This window comes from Perognathus longimembris, chromosome 7, assembly GCF_023159225.1.
Source record: "Perognathus longimembris pacificus isolate PPM17 chromosome 7, ASM2315922v1, whole genome shotgun sequence".
NCBI classification, from domain to species: Eukaryota; Metazoa; Chordata; class Mammalia; order Rodentia; family Heteromyidae; genus Perognathus; species Perognathus longimembris.
In genome coordinates, this window is record NC_063167.1 from 65,644,459 (window position 1) to 65,658,698 (window position 14,240).

At 35.4% G+C, this 14,240-nt stretch overlaps 1 protein-coding gene across 1 annotated transcript in view; it reads left to right on the top strand.

The window, feature by feature from the left end:
- Positions 1-14,240, top strand: part of Pkn2 (protein kinase N2) — a 104,265-nt gene that overhangs the window by 70,067 nt on the left and 19,958 nt on the right. The gene's annotated exons all lie outside the window — the stretch shown is intronic.

Sequence of the window (14,240 nt, forward strand, 5' to 3'; positions counted from 1 at the left end):
AGCATCTAGTTAATGACTACAGAATCCAACAGACATTAACTTGGTCCATAATACTGCATTAACTTTCTTTTTCTTTTTTCTTTTATTTATTATTCATTTTAAAAGTTACAAAGAGCCAGGTGCCAATGACTCATGCCTGTAATCCTAGCTACTCCGGAGACTAAGATCTGAGGATCTTGGTTAAAACCAGCTCAGGCACAAAAATCTGTGAGACTCTTTATCTCCAATTAACCACCAAAAAACATGGAGGTAGATTTGGGACTCAAGTGGTAGAGCACTAGCCTTGAGCTAAAAAGCTTAGGGAGAGTGCCCAGAGTTCAAGCCTCAAGACTTCACTCATCTATCTCCCGCCTCTTGATCCCACTCCAAGCACCCAATTCCTACTGTGTATTTTATTGTACTGTGAGTCAGCCTTTATAAGGAATTACATTGCTTGACATCTCCCCTATATTTTTCCAATATATTTTGTTTTATCTTGAAAGTGATTATATCAGTTCAGACCTTTTACTACTTTTTTCAGTTCAAATTCATATATCTGCCTCTTGAATGTTATATGTACTTAAAATGCTTATCCTTTTATATATTTGAGTTTCATTATTATTAGTATTCCTTATCTCTATGTGTGTGAGGTTTATGTGTACAAAGCATAGGGCTAAGAATTTGTTTAGTATTGATTTTTTTTTACTAAAATAAATTGCTAATCTCCGTGGGTCTAAATACCAGACAGATTTTCAGTACACCCTACCTTAAGCTGCTGCTTATCCTTGGGCCTTTCATTTGTTCATTAAGCTGTACTTTCATTTAATCAACAAATATTTATTGATTCTGCTGTATTCCAGGTACTTCCAAGTAGTAATTTAATAATAAAAAAACACAAACAAGAACTTTCTAGTCCCTCTCAAGGATCTAACACTTCATTGACATTTTAGTACACATGTGATTACATTACATTAAAACTTTTCATAACAATCTACCTACTCATTGCCCAGACATGCCTTTATTTTGACTACCTCAATTCAAAAGACATTGAGGATTTTGCTAGGGTAAGGTATTTTTCACTTTTTGATAGTACACATGGAAATTCATATTGGAACAATTGCCCTTTGGATTTGTGTTTAGGGTGAGTTTGACAGTCATATCTAACTGCATCTGAACTGACAGGAACCTATCCTAATTATACAATTATAAGATAAGTGCTTGGACTAAAATATGGCAGTAGAAATAGGAACATGTATGTGAGAAATGAAAGAAAAATCAGTATAACTTAAGTGTAGATGGGTACAAAGGAAGGAGGACTTTGTCCCTAAGTTATAAAGAAAATAGAGTGACATAGGTTAGGTCTGTATAGGGAGAAAATGGGCTCTACTTAACTAGTTTTTAGCAGTTAAGCAGAGATACGTAACTGGAAGTCATGGATGCATAAATGGATTTGCACTTCTTCTGGTGCAATATCCCATTCTGTAAGACCATCCCATAGATTCTTCCTGTATTTACGGATGGTTTTTTTGTAACAGGCAATTTTACTAGGTTCCGGGTTTATAGAGATATTAGTCATAGCTATCATGGAATGCTCAGGCTTAATAATTACCAGTTTTATGTTCTGTGCCGAGTAACATTCTAGATGCTGGTTGTGATCAGTCAGCAAAAGTCCCTGTGCTTATAGAAAGGGTAGATAATTTAAAACAAAGTTTTAAAAGTCTTTGCACACAATAAAGGAAATATAGTTGTGTCATTAGGGGAGCATGAATAAGAGACTGCTGTTAGACATAGTTAAAAAACATCTTTAAGGAAACCAATGTGGCCTGGGTAAAAATATGATGAAGTAAAAGTGGGCATAATTGTAAAATGTATAGAGAGCATTCTCAATGAGGGAAAAGGACACAACTCCTTAAAGCAAGAGAGACCTTTATGTGTTAGAAAAAATTAGAATAGTGTTGTTAAAGTAAAACAGCAGAGGTAATTTTTTTTCAAACTATATAGCCAATTAAAGAACTGTGTTGGTGATTTGTTTTATTGTTTGGAACAGGGTCTCACTATATAGCCAAGTTGGCCTGTATCTAGATACATAGCTTAGGCTGGACTGGAATTCTTGATTGTCCTACCTTGGTCTCCCAAGTGATAAAATTATAGGTGTTCACTACCATACTTGGCTTAGAGGATTTTGTTAGTAATCTGACATCCTCTGATTTACCTGTAATACCATAATGGGAAAGTGTTTATTTTTAAAAAGATCCAGGCATTAGTCAAAAAGAGGTATCTGACAAGAGAAAAGAGGAGAAAGGTGAAAAAATTGCCAAAGGAAAATGAAAAACTTGGGTTGGATCAGATCACACACAGAGTATTATATAAACCTGAAAAATTGCCAGAATCATGAGAAAATGAATGAGAGAAAATAGTTAAGGGAAAATGAGACTTAAAACCTATTTAAGGGGAGCTTTCAGAAATATTTGATAACTGTCTTCAAAGTTAGAAATGGTACTTGAAGGAAGAATTAAACTAGGAACACCAATCAAGTTTCAATTTGTGTATCAACTCCTACTAATCAGTAATGACTTTCTAGAGCTCACTTTAAGGAACTTTTCAGGTTGGTCCTGGTTTTGAGGGATTGCTTTTATCAAGTGGTTATATTTGCCCAAAGCTTGGAAAAGAGATGGACAGTATGCTGTATGGCATTGAAAGCTAGTTGTATATGGCAAGATTTCCTCTCAGTACAGTGACAAACAGTATTGTTAATCTTGTGAGCTACTATAGAAATAAGTTCAAATTCAGTATAAAAGCCAATAAGAAAACTTACAAGAATCACTTAAAAGAAGGATTTTGAGATTTTCACTTTGTGGATAGGAGGGGAACTTGTGTTGTTACATGTTGTAAATTGATTATTTAAATAGTAAGATGAGTATAATTTGATCAGTTCAAATACCAGTTGAGTTTGTTAATGCAGATAGATAAATTCTTCATGCTTTACTATTTGTCTGCTACTTATTAGCTATAGAAGGACAAGTAAAGCAAGTCACATAACTTTACTACTGGTCATTTGTAAGTGGGGCTAACTAGGAATGTAATAGAATGATAAAACTTGAGGTAGTAAAAACGAAAACAAAAGCTTCAGGTAGTATATATGTAATGCTTTGCATTAGCCTTGTACAGTTTAGTCAGTGAGGTTAATTCTTTGTTTAGCCCTAGGCTTTGAAGTGTGGCTTAATCTGATGTAAGGTTATTTTAAGTCTTGGAGGAACTAATTGGTGAATGTCATTTTCTCACTTCAGAAACTGCTTAAAGTCATTACAGGGCTTTGCTAGGTGCTATGATTAGAATAAAGTTTAGAAAAGAGATCTGGGGATGTGGCTCAGTGATAAGAGTACTTTCATAGTGTGCTTGAGACTCTGGGTCTAATATACAGTATGAAAGGGGAATAAGGGTCAGTGGGGAGAGAGAGAAAAACAGAGAAAAGATCATTTTATTTGAAAGTGACTAGATAAGTTAAGGGTCAGAGGATTGTACCTGTAATCCTAGCTGAGATTGAAGGGTTGAAATTCAAGCCAGCCTGTGCAAAAAATAAATAAATAAATAAATAGATAAATAAATAAATAAATAAAAGTTGAGATTTCATCTCCACTTGCCTAGCAAAATCTGTACTGGAAGCATAATTCAAGTAATAGAACACCAAACAAATGAGGTTTGTGAGACCTTGAGTTCAAACCACAGAACCAGCAAAAAGAGAGAGAGGAGGAGGAACACAAAGGTGTGCACTACCTTTGTGGCTTTAATCATGTAAAACAATTTATCAAAATGAACTCCAGGAAATGGAAAAAAACAAAAGGTTGGTTTTTTTTTTTGTCTTGTTTGTTCTTTATCTCTCCTTGGGAGGAAAGAGGGGCACAGAAATGGAGGGACAAAGGGTGGACAAATGCAGCACTGGTACTCACTAGATGCTTTTAAAACAACTTGTGAGGCAGGGAGAAACTAGGAGCAAATGAAAGGATGACATTGTCTCAAGAAATATACTTGTTACCTGACGTATGAAACTGTAACCCCTCTGCATATCACCTTTATAATAACAGTTTAAAAAATTCACACACAAAAATGAAAAAGCAGCAAAAGAAGATGACTGGCTAGCAAATTTTGCTTTTGGCAAGGTTATTGTTGCTCTGTTTCATATTATTAACAAGAGTGCATGTTTTGTGTCTTAGCATCATTTGATAGTTAAAGAAGTAAGGTTAGAGTTATCTGTCATACTCCTGAGTGGGTTCTCTTTCCTCCATGGTGATTGGAATGAGATATAAAGATAAATGTGATAGCAAGAGGAAAGGACTGAAAAGGTGATGATTACCTGGAAAATAAAAACTGTTTACAGTTATTTCAATTAAAACTTTTCACACCTGAAAGACTGTAATAGCTATTGATTGACTATTCTTAACTTGTAAACACAATCTTCACAATTATTTTTCTTTTCTATGGCATTATACAATTTTCCCACTTGGGAGCAAACTAGTTTAAAACATTGAAGATACCGCATCACCAAGTAAAGCTATTATCTTCAGGCCAGCTAGATCATGTTTGTTCCTCATGTGCATGTTCCTTGTCTCTAAAGTTACTGTAAACTTCTTGGCAAGGGCTGCATTTCCTATTACATTATCTCTATTTTCATGATACATTTTTTAAATTGTTTTATTTTATCCCTTGGATTTATAGAATATTTGTGGAAATGTTTAGAAATTGTAGAAAATGTTATTTTCGAACTGACATGTTCATTCTCAACATTTTGCTTCATTTTGTCTAGAACTTAATTACGTGTACTGTTTCCATCCTTTTTTTTTTTTTTTTTTTTTTTTGCCAGTCCTGGGGCTTGAACTCAGGGCCTGAGCACTGTCCTTATCTTCTTTTTGCTCAAGGCTAGCACTCTGCCACTTGAGCCACAGCGCCACTTCTGGCCTTTTCTATATATGTGGTGCTGAGGAATCGAACCTAGGGTTTCATGTATATGAGGCAAGCACTTTTGCCACTAGGCCATATTCCCAGCCCGTTTCCATCCTTTTTTAAGATACAAAAATTTATAGGTCTTTCAGCAATTTAGTGCATATGCTCAAAGTCCCAAATATCTGGGTAACTGAAGTAAGAAGATGAGTTGAACCCATGCATTTGGGGCCAGCCAGGCAATGCAGAGACTATTCCAAAAAGAATAAGCAAATATATATATATATATATAGGCTGTGGTATAGCTCATAAGTATACCATGCACAAGGCCCTGGGTCAGTCCCTAGTACCACATACAAATCTGTAGATTCATGGACATTTTTGATTTGTAAAAAAAATTGTGGATATGGTTTAAATCTACAGCAGCTCACAGTATATTTCTAAGAAACTTCTGTGTCCTACAGAATTATCATGGGAGACAACAAGGAACTGTTGTTGTTTGTTCTGTAATTCTATGTAAGATGTCATGTGGATTTTGCCACTTTTCTTGAAAAGATTGAAAAAAAATTAGTCATCTTGAAAATGATAAGGAACTTAGTGGTTCAAAGGTTAAATAACTAGCCTAATATATCATTGAGGATACCTAGACACTAATAAATAGTAATTTTGTGTTCTTACTATTTTATCAGATTATTGATATTTCTAAAACCTTTATTTTTCCTGATGTTTATTTATATTTGTTTGTTGGTGTAAATGTTATAGTTGTCAAATTTCTCATTTTTCCTGATTTCCCTTTGTACTTACTATGAAAAACTTAAATCACTTAAGCAAAAAAGTTTATGGAAACCCCCCGTTCCGTGTCGTTCCCCCCCCCCCCCAATGTCAGCATGTGGTGGCACTTCTGTCATCCTAGCTGCAATGAGAAACATAAATGGGAGTTTCAAGATCCAGGCCTCCAAGGGAACAAAAAGTCCCAGGGAGAAGAGGGCTCTATTCTTGGCTCAAACTGTGTAAAACCTGCTTAGCAGATGTGAAGTCCCCCAAGCTCAAATAATAGTAGTATTAAAATAAGTAATGTTAAACACCTAGATCGATAACTTGTAGGTAGGTAATGGATACATAGTAAATTTTAGCTTATGTTACTGTTAATCTCTCAGTCATCTGCTTCTTTGTTTTTGGCAATAGAGGAGTGAACTCAACCTCTCACTTGAGCCTGTCTGGTTTTTCTTTTTTTGTTTTTAGGTGTTTGTTTGTTTGCTTTTTTTTCCCCAGCTAGACTTTCCAGTTTTTACCTAGTGCCAGCCTCAGTCTTCAATCCTTCTACCTGCAGCCTCCCATCTAACTGTGATCCCAGGCAAGTCCCACTGTACCATGCTTGTTTGTAAAGATGGAGTCTGACTTTTTGCTTGGGCTGGCTTGTGTTCTTGATCTCTGATACCTGAGTAGATAGGATTACAGGCATAAGCCACAATACCTGACCTCCTTTACTTTGTATGTGTAATGTGTTTGTGCACTTGTGGTGCTTGAACTTAGGGCCCAGTCACTGTCATTTAGTTTTTTTTGCTCAGGGCTAGCCTTTTACCACATGAACCATACCTCCACTTCTGGCTTTTTACTGGGTCATTTGGAGATAGAAATCTTTTGGAGTTTCCTGCCCATCATCCTGGCTTTTAACCACGATCCTCAGATCTCAGCCTTGTGAGAAGCACCTGGATTATCTTTCCCTTCTGATAGGTGTTCATATATTTCTTGGGGTCTTCAGAGATTTTTATGCCATCAGCTCACTCTAAACTTTGTTTCCTTTTCTCTTTACCATAAAGCTAATGTTATCAACTGCTACTGATGCTGAACAGTATCCTTGAATCTTATCTTTAAAGTGTACCTGCAGTGGAAACCACTAATAGTGAATCACACCTACCATTTGTCCTTTACTTTGTTTTGTTGTTGTTCTTTGTTTTGATTAGAGGTTGGTTGTTTAATTGCAGTACTGGGTTTGAATCTTTGTACATGCTAGGAATGTGCTGAACCATTTGAGCTTTATCTCCCTCAGCCCCATCTTGGTTTTTGCTTTTATTTAATGAGTTAGTTATTTTTCAAATAGATTCTCATATTTTCCCTAGCTGGCCTGCAACCAGAGCCTGTCTGTGTATCCCACTCACATAGCTGAGATGACAGGAAGATGCCTCTGCTACCAGCTTTCAGTGGTTTTGATTAGGTCTGGCGAACTTTTTGCCAATGGCTGGCGTCAAACTGCACTATACCCCATCTTTTTTTGATAGGCTGATTGATGTGGAAATTTTAGTTTCCAACTTTATTGAGAAGTAAAGGTGATTTCTTAAAAGTAACATGTAAAAGTAACTTAAAATTTGCTATATATTTCAGGTGTTTATTCTCTTATGAGTCTCCACATTTTCTATCTTATTGAACACTCCTGGTGTTTTTTGTTTTTGTTGTTTGGTTGTATTGTTTTGTTGTTTGCTTGTGAATTCAAGGCCACCAGGCAATGAATTCTGAGCTCTGTCGCTGAGCTACACCTGAAGTCTCCTTTACATCGGAGTTCTCGTGCTTCTTATCAATGTCACCCCTTGTGTCATTGTCCCTCATTTTTCTCCCTCCTATCCCTGCTGTCAAATTATGTAGTTCAATTCCACTCTCTTTGAATCACCTAGAATCTTGTTTTAGTCAAGTATTTCTTACATTTCCCCCTTTCCTCTTATTTTTATTGCATATATCCACATTTTTTCCTTTTAATATTTTGTTTTTGCTTCTTCCTTGCTTTCTTAGTAGACCACTCTTTCACAAATAAGGTTTTGAAAAAATAATTTGTGGTTATATGCTACTCTGAAGCTTCTGATGATATAATAGACCCTGAATAAGTCATGTACAGTCTTTTCACTTAATTCCCACAATATTCTTATGAAACATTTGCAATTATTATAGTTGGTTTAGGGATTACTGACATTTTACAAGTTTAAGTAACTTTTCTCAGGCTCTATACACCTAGAAAAGGATAGATTTGAGAATCAACCAAGCATCTCTATATAACAAATACAAATGTTTCTGAAGCAAAAACTTGTGTTTTTCATTATGTATATTTTGCGAACTTATCTCTGATTCTAGTAAATTCTTCCACATAGATATACTTTCTTAAAACACAAATTATAGTAAGAATAATAAAATAAACTAATATGACTGACAAATGCTGGATTTGAATTAATTACTTCTTATATGAGTCCAGAAGGTTGGTAACATTTTGTATATGTTACAGAGATTAAGATAACTTGCCCAAATTTCTATAACTAACCAATGAGCTAAATTTGAAACTGTTCTATAACAATATATTGAATTTTCAGACACAATACAATCTGATCATAATACCTTAGTTTTTAACTACTATATTGACTTAGGACCTAGCCCTTACCCTCCATATTTTAAAACTTTAGTGCCAACCTATAGCTTCCAAGCTAAAGACAAAATAGACACTAAGTCATATAAGGCTCTTTATGACCTACCTCTGCCTATCATTTTATCCTTATTTCCTAAAACATTCCTATTTATATTCTAAGCTTTCATATCTGAAGCTCCTACCCCTAGTATATACTATATAGTACCTTAACATTCTTTTCCTTATGACTACTGTGTCCTCTCCTTTAACTTTACAATTCATCTTTCAAATTACAATTTGAGCAATTCTGATTTTATCTAATCATCTTAGTACCTTTCTCTTACATAAAAATAATCAGCTCCCCTTGTGATTGCTGTGCATATACTATATGCTAATCCACTGTCTGTATATATTTAAATTTCCATCTCAAAAAAAAAAAACCCAAGAACTACTTGAAAAAAGGAGGGACAAGCTACTTACAATTGTATTTCCACCACAGAAGATATTTAATATTGATACTAAGTATAAATAGAATGGAGATAATTTATGCAAAGACAAAATTTGAAACTAAAAAGCAGTTCTCAGTCTTTTTTTCCTGCCTCAGCATACCTGAAAGAAATGACACTGTTGCTGAAGTGATTCATAAGTAAACACATATCAGAATTGAATGGAGGGAATGGTAGTTAATTTGAAAATGTCTTTACTGATGCACCTTCATCTAAACAACTGAATCTAATTTAGTTCCCCATGCTTTACCTGTAATAATCAGTGCTTAAAAACAGTGTAGAGGCATTTTAAATGCTTTGGTCGTTAAATGAATGCTTAGACCTGCTTTTCAGCATTATCAGAGTTAGAAGTGTTTCTTCCATAAGCACTCTAAGGTCTGACAAGTTAAACTTATGTCTGTCTGTCTGTCTCTCTTTCTCTCCTCTCTTCTCCCTCCCTCCCTCCCTCCCTCCCTCCCTCCCTCTGTCCCTCTCTCCCTCTCTCTTGTGCTGGGGCTTTAACTCAGGGCCTGAGCACTGTCCCTGGCTTCTTTTTGCTCAAGGCTAGCATTCTACCACTTGAGCCATAGCTCTACTTTTGTCTTTTTCTATATATGTGGTGCTGAGGACTCAAACCCAGGGCTTCATGTATGCGAGGCAAGCACTGTACCACTAGGCCATATTCCCAGCCCCTAGACTCATGTTTAAAGCAAAATAAATAAGGAATTGCATCTGAGAAGCTTAAAGATGAATCTGTCAAACATGAACCTGCATTCATGCTTGAAATCCCAACACTCAAGAAGATAAGGCAAGAGAACCATGTTTTCAAGGTTAGTCTGGATGATGGGGCAAGTTCTGCATTAGCCTGGGCTGCTACATATTAACACCCTATTTAAACAAACAAATAAATAAAAACCACCTTGAACAAGCAAAAAGATGTAGTCAGTACTTGAAACCATGAACTAAAGAATTGAAGATAAGCCAGAAAGGAATAGGCAGATTTATTTTTTTAAGTCGGTCATGGGCTCTGTCCCTTAGCTAGCTCAAGGCTAGTGCTTCTAGCTAGCACTTTCATCTATATCTCCACTTCCAGGCAGAATTCTTTTTTTTTTCTTTTTCTTTTTTTGCCAGTCCTGTGGCTTGCACTCAGGGCCTGAGCACTGTCCCTGCCTTCTTTTTTGCTCAAGGCTAACACTCTACCACTTGAGCCATAGCACCACTTCTGGCCTTTTCTGTTTATGTGGTGCTGAGGAATCAAACCCAGAGCTTCATGCATGCCAGGCAAGCATTCTACTACTAAGCCACCTTCCCAGGCCCCCCTCCGACAGAATTTTTAAAGAACCAAATGAAATGAAATTATAAATGTGTGGAGTTTGCTTTAGAATAATTGAGTGGAAGGTGGAAATAAGACATAATTGCTTATTCGTTGATACATTAAGGAAGATCAAATGGAACCTATAAATTCGGGAATACAACTTTTGGAATTGAAAAGTGAGAGGAAGAATTTAACAGAGGAGTTGGTGGCCTGAAAGAGTTGAAGAAGTTGCCTAAAATACAACAGAAAGAAATTTAGAATTATGGAAATATAGGAGATATGACAGAACAAAAATGGCTAGAATGGAATTCAGAAGGAAGGAATATTAATTGGGTAGCAGAGGCAGTGTCTAAAGAAATGGCTGAGAAGTTTTCAGAATTAGTGGCAACCTCGAATTTTCAGATCTGAGAACACAAGTACCTAGAAGGATAAATAACAAGATAGCTCTATCTAAATATTTGAGAGGGAGATTATGGGTTGGATTTAGTCAAGTATCCCATTGTAGAAAAGATGGATGTTGCATCTGATCATAATGAAAAAAATGGAATTTGTACTGATACGACAGGAAGATTACTGAGAGAATCTACTATTAGTTTTTTTTAGAGAATAAGTTACAGGTTTCAAAATAGGAATGACAAATGTAAAATCATGGAAGCTAAAAACTGTATATAGTAAGTTTAGAATAAGAGATTTTGAAACTTCTTAGAGAATATGAATTTTGATAGAAAAGTTTTATACATAATTGTGGCACTTAATAGTATCTATCCTAATTTCTTAATTGTTTACTTGTATCTTTCCTTATAAAGGGAGCATGTTTTAATCACAGAACAGTCTGTGGAAGACAGACATCAAACATGACTTTATACTCTATTACCTCTATCACCTTTCCCTTTTTCTCACCCTTTCAAACGCTCAAGAGATTTCTTATTTTCACATTTGTACCAGCACTAGAGTTACCTTCATTGCACTTATTTTCAGGGGGCAAGGGAAGTACTGGGCTTTGAACAAGCAGGGTATGATGATATGTGCTGTTAATCCTAGGTAGGTGGGGAGGCATAAACAAATAGGAGAATCACTGAGTTTGGATTGGGCAAAAACATGAGACCTTTTCATAAGCCAAAGCAAAAATTAAAACTACTGGGGTGCAGCTCAAGTGTTAGAGTCCTTACAGGTTTTTAAATCTCCTAGTAAGGAAAGAAGAAAGAAGACTGCCTTAAACCAAAGTAGTTGCTTATTAGTATTTATGTCTGAAAAATTCAATGATCTTTGAAAAAAAATCCACAAATATTAAAACTTTTAATTTTATCTTCATGTAACCAGAGTTAATAAGTGAGACTTCTGTCTGCTATACACAATATAACTTGTTAAGCTTAGAATCAAATAAATCTTCTACTCTTCTGCATTGATTCTTTTTATGTGAATTTGCTTTTTGTTAGTGTTGAAAAACATACTTAGTAAAGATAATGATGTCATCTAATGAAATGTTCATATGTTCTAATAGTGAAAATAAGAGCCACCTCAAGCTACCAGTTCCCATGTGTCCTGTTGGTGTCACTCTGCTTTCTTTGAAAAGTAAATTCTAGGGCTGGGGATATGGCCTAGTGGCAAGAGAGCTTGCCTTGTATACATAAAGCCCTGGGTTCAATTCCCCAGCACCACATATACAGAAAACAGCCAGAAGGGGCGCTGTGGCTCAAGTGGCAGAGTACTAGCCTTGAGCAAAAAGAAGCCTGGGACAGTGCTCAGGCCCTGAGTCCAAGGCCCAGGACTGGCAAAAAAAAGAAAAGTAAGTTCTGATGTCCTGGGGCTCCTCAACAAACAGTTTGAAAACTCAGTTGCCTTTGTACTAATTCCTTTTAGCAAGATGTATACTGCTTTAAATTTTTATTGCAACACATGTTCCAATGTGTTGCTTTTTCTCTTCTACCTGTAGTGCTGTGTCTTATTTTTTAAATCTGTTTATAGTCAGACCTTAGAGTGATATGCACTTAATTCCTCTTTGATTCTGGACTCAAATTCATAATAAAACAAAGCGAAACACAAGCTGGCATAGTCAGACAATACTGCTAATTAGTACCTAACTTAAATCCTATTGCCTAGCTTTTTTGGTAGACTGTTGTTCCTATAGCTTGAAAATCCTCTTGAATTATAGAAGTGACCTGCTTTATCTAGAAAATTGCTAGCAAATCAGCAGTCAGACTTGCAGTTTTTATGCTATAGTGATAACCTTTTTCTATATAAGCCTTAGTTTATCCATATGATACTTTACTTTTCAGATACTACCTCCGTGGTGAGCTTACAAACCAGATTGGATTGTTAGGGTTTAGTGACTAAAGAGGATTAAAGATTCATGACATCAATTATGGAGTACTTATGTAAAATATAACGTTCCCTCTTATGTTGCAAAAAAAAAAATGCTTGTAGGGAACAATGCTAAAAAAAAAAGAAAAGAAAAGAAAAGCGTTTTATGGCTAAACCTTGTAGACTCCAATGAAAGCTAGCTTAAGTAATATGGTTGGTGGTCCACTCCCAGTCTCAGATCCATAGTATACTCCAGTTTGAAGCATGGAATAAAGACACAGAGAGGAGTGAGTTAATATGATAGTTTTACCAGAGTGGCCAGAATAAATTATCAAATGAGGTAACTGTACCTACTGTCATCCACAGTAAGGCAGAATCTCCCTCTAGTTATGTGAAAGTGTAACAACTTTTAACAAATACAAATTTCATCCCCAACTACTCCATAAGAGTAGTTGCAGAAGAGTAGAAGATTTGATTCTAAGCTTAACAAATTATATTGTGTATAGCAGACAGAAGTCTCACTTATTAACTCTGGTTACATGAAGATAAAATTAAAAGTTTTAATATTTGTGGATTTTTTTCAAAGATCATTGAATTTTTCAGACATAAATATTGATAAGCAACTACTTTGGTTTAAGGCAGTCTTCTTTCTTCTTTCCTTACTAGGAGATTTAAAAACCTGCAACTACTCCATAAGAAGTCTTCTTTACCAAGATAGTGGAAGAAAATAGGACAAACTAATTTTTCTGATCTAACAAACTAACTTAAATTGATTATTCTTAATATAATTGCTCTTCTAGTTTATTTATCAAAATAACTATTTCCAAATTATTTGAACTTTTAACTTTAATATGATAAGACTAGTATTCATTCCATTCTGTATACCATTTCCTAATCATACTGTCACATTACTAGTATTCTTTCCCCTACTAATTTTAAGTTGAAAGAAATAAGATTAGAAGATCCTGGAATCCCATACTATAAATATGTCTTTCTGATTATTTTCTTGGCAGGCTATGTGAGTCGGTGAGCTTTCTCTCTCTATGACAAAATACCTGAGAGAAATCAACCTCAAGGAGGAAGGGTTTCTTTTTGCTCACAGTTTCAGAGGTTTAGGTCCATGGCCACTTGGAGTCAGTTGCTTTTGAATGTGAGGCAAGTTTTATATCAGGTTGGAAACCCATAGAAGAGAAGAAAGGCTCATCTTGTGGTAGCAGGAAGCAAAGAGAAGAAAGGGCCAGAGTCCCACTATATCCTTCAGAGACAAACTCCCAGTGACCTCTTTCCTCTTTATCTATGCCCCACCTCCTAAAGTAGCACTTCCTAGTAGCACCAGTTGGGGACCAAGTTCAACAAAAGAACCTAGGAGATAGCATCCAAACTAACACAGCCCCTCTGGCAAATTGTTTGCCTAATTTTATTCATGCTGCATTTTTTAAAGAAGTATTTGTGTTTTCAGTTGCATCAATTTTATGATTTAAAGCCACAATTTTTAATTATGCATACTAGGAACTTAAATAATTAGATGCATAGTTTATAAATTAAAAGTTGTTATATAGAAGAAATAATTTATTACTTTATAGAGCCTAAAGGGGAATACATTTATCTCCTATGGATGATCTGCATAATCCTGAAAAACAACAGTACAAGAGTACTGTATAATTAAAGTGCATTTAGATTATCACATACATTCAGAGTTCAGTTTATTATGGCTTGACTCTAATTTACAAACTATGTTCTATAAGTATTTTTGGAAAAAGTTGTTGAAATCTTAAATATGTAACATTTTCCTTTTCTTCTTTTTTTTTGGGGGGGTGGTCAGTTATGTGGCTTTGAACTC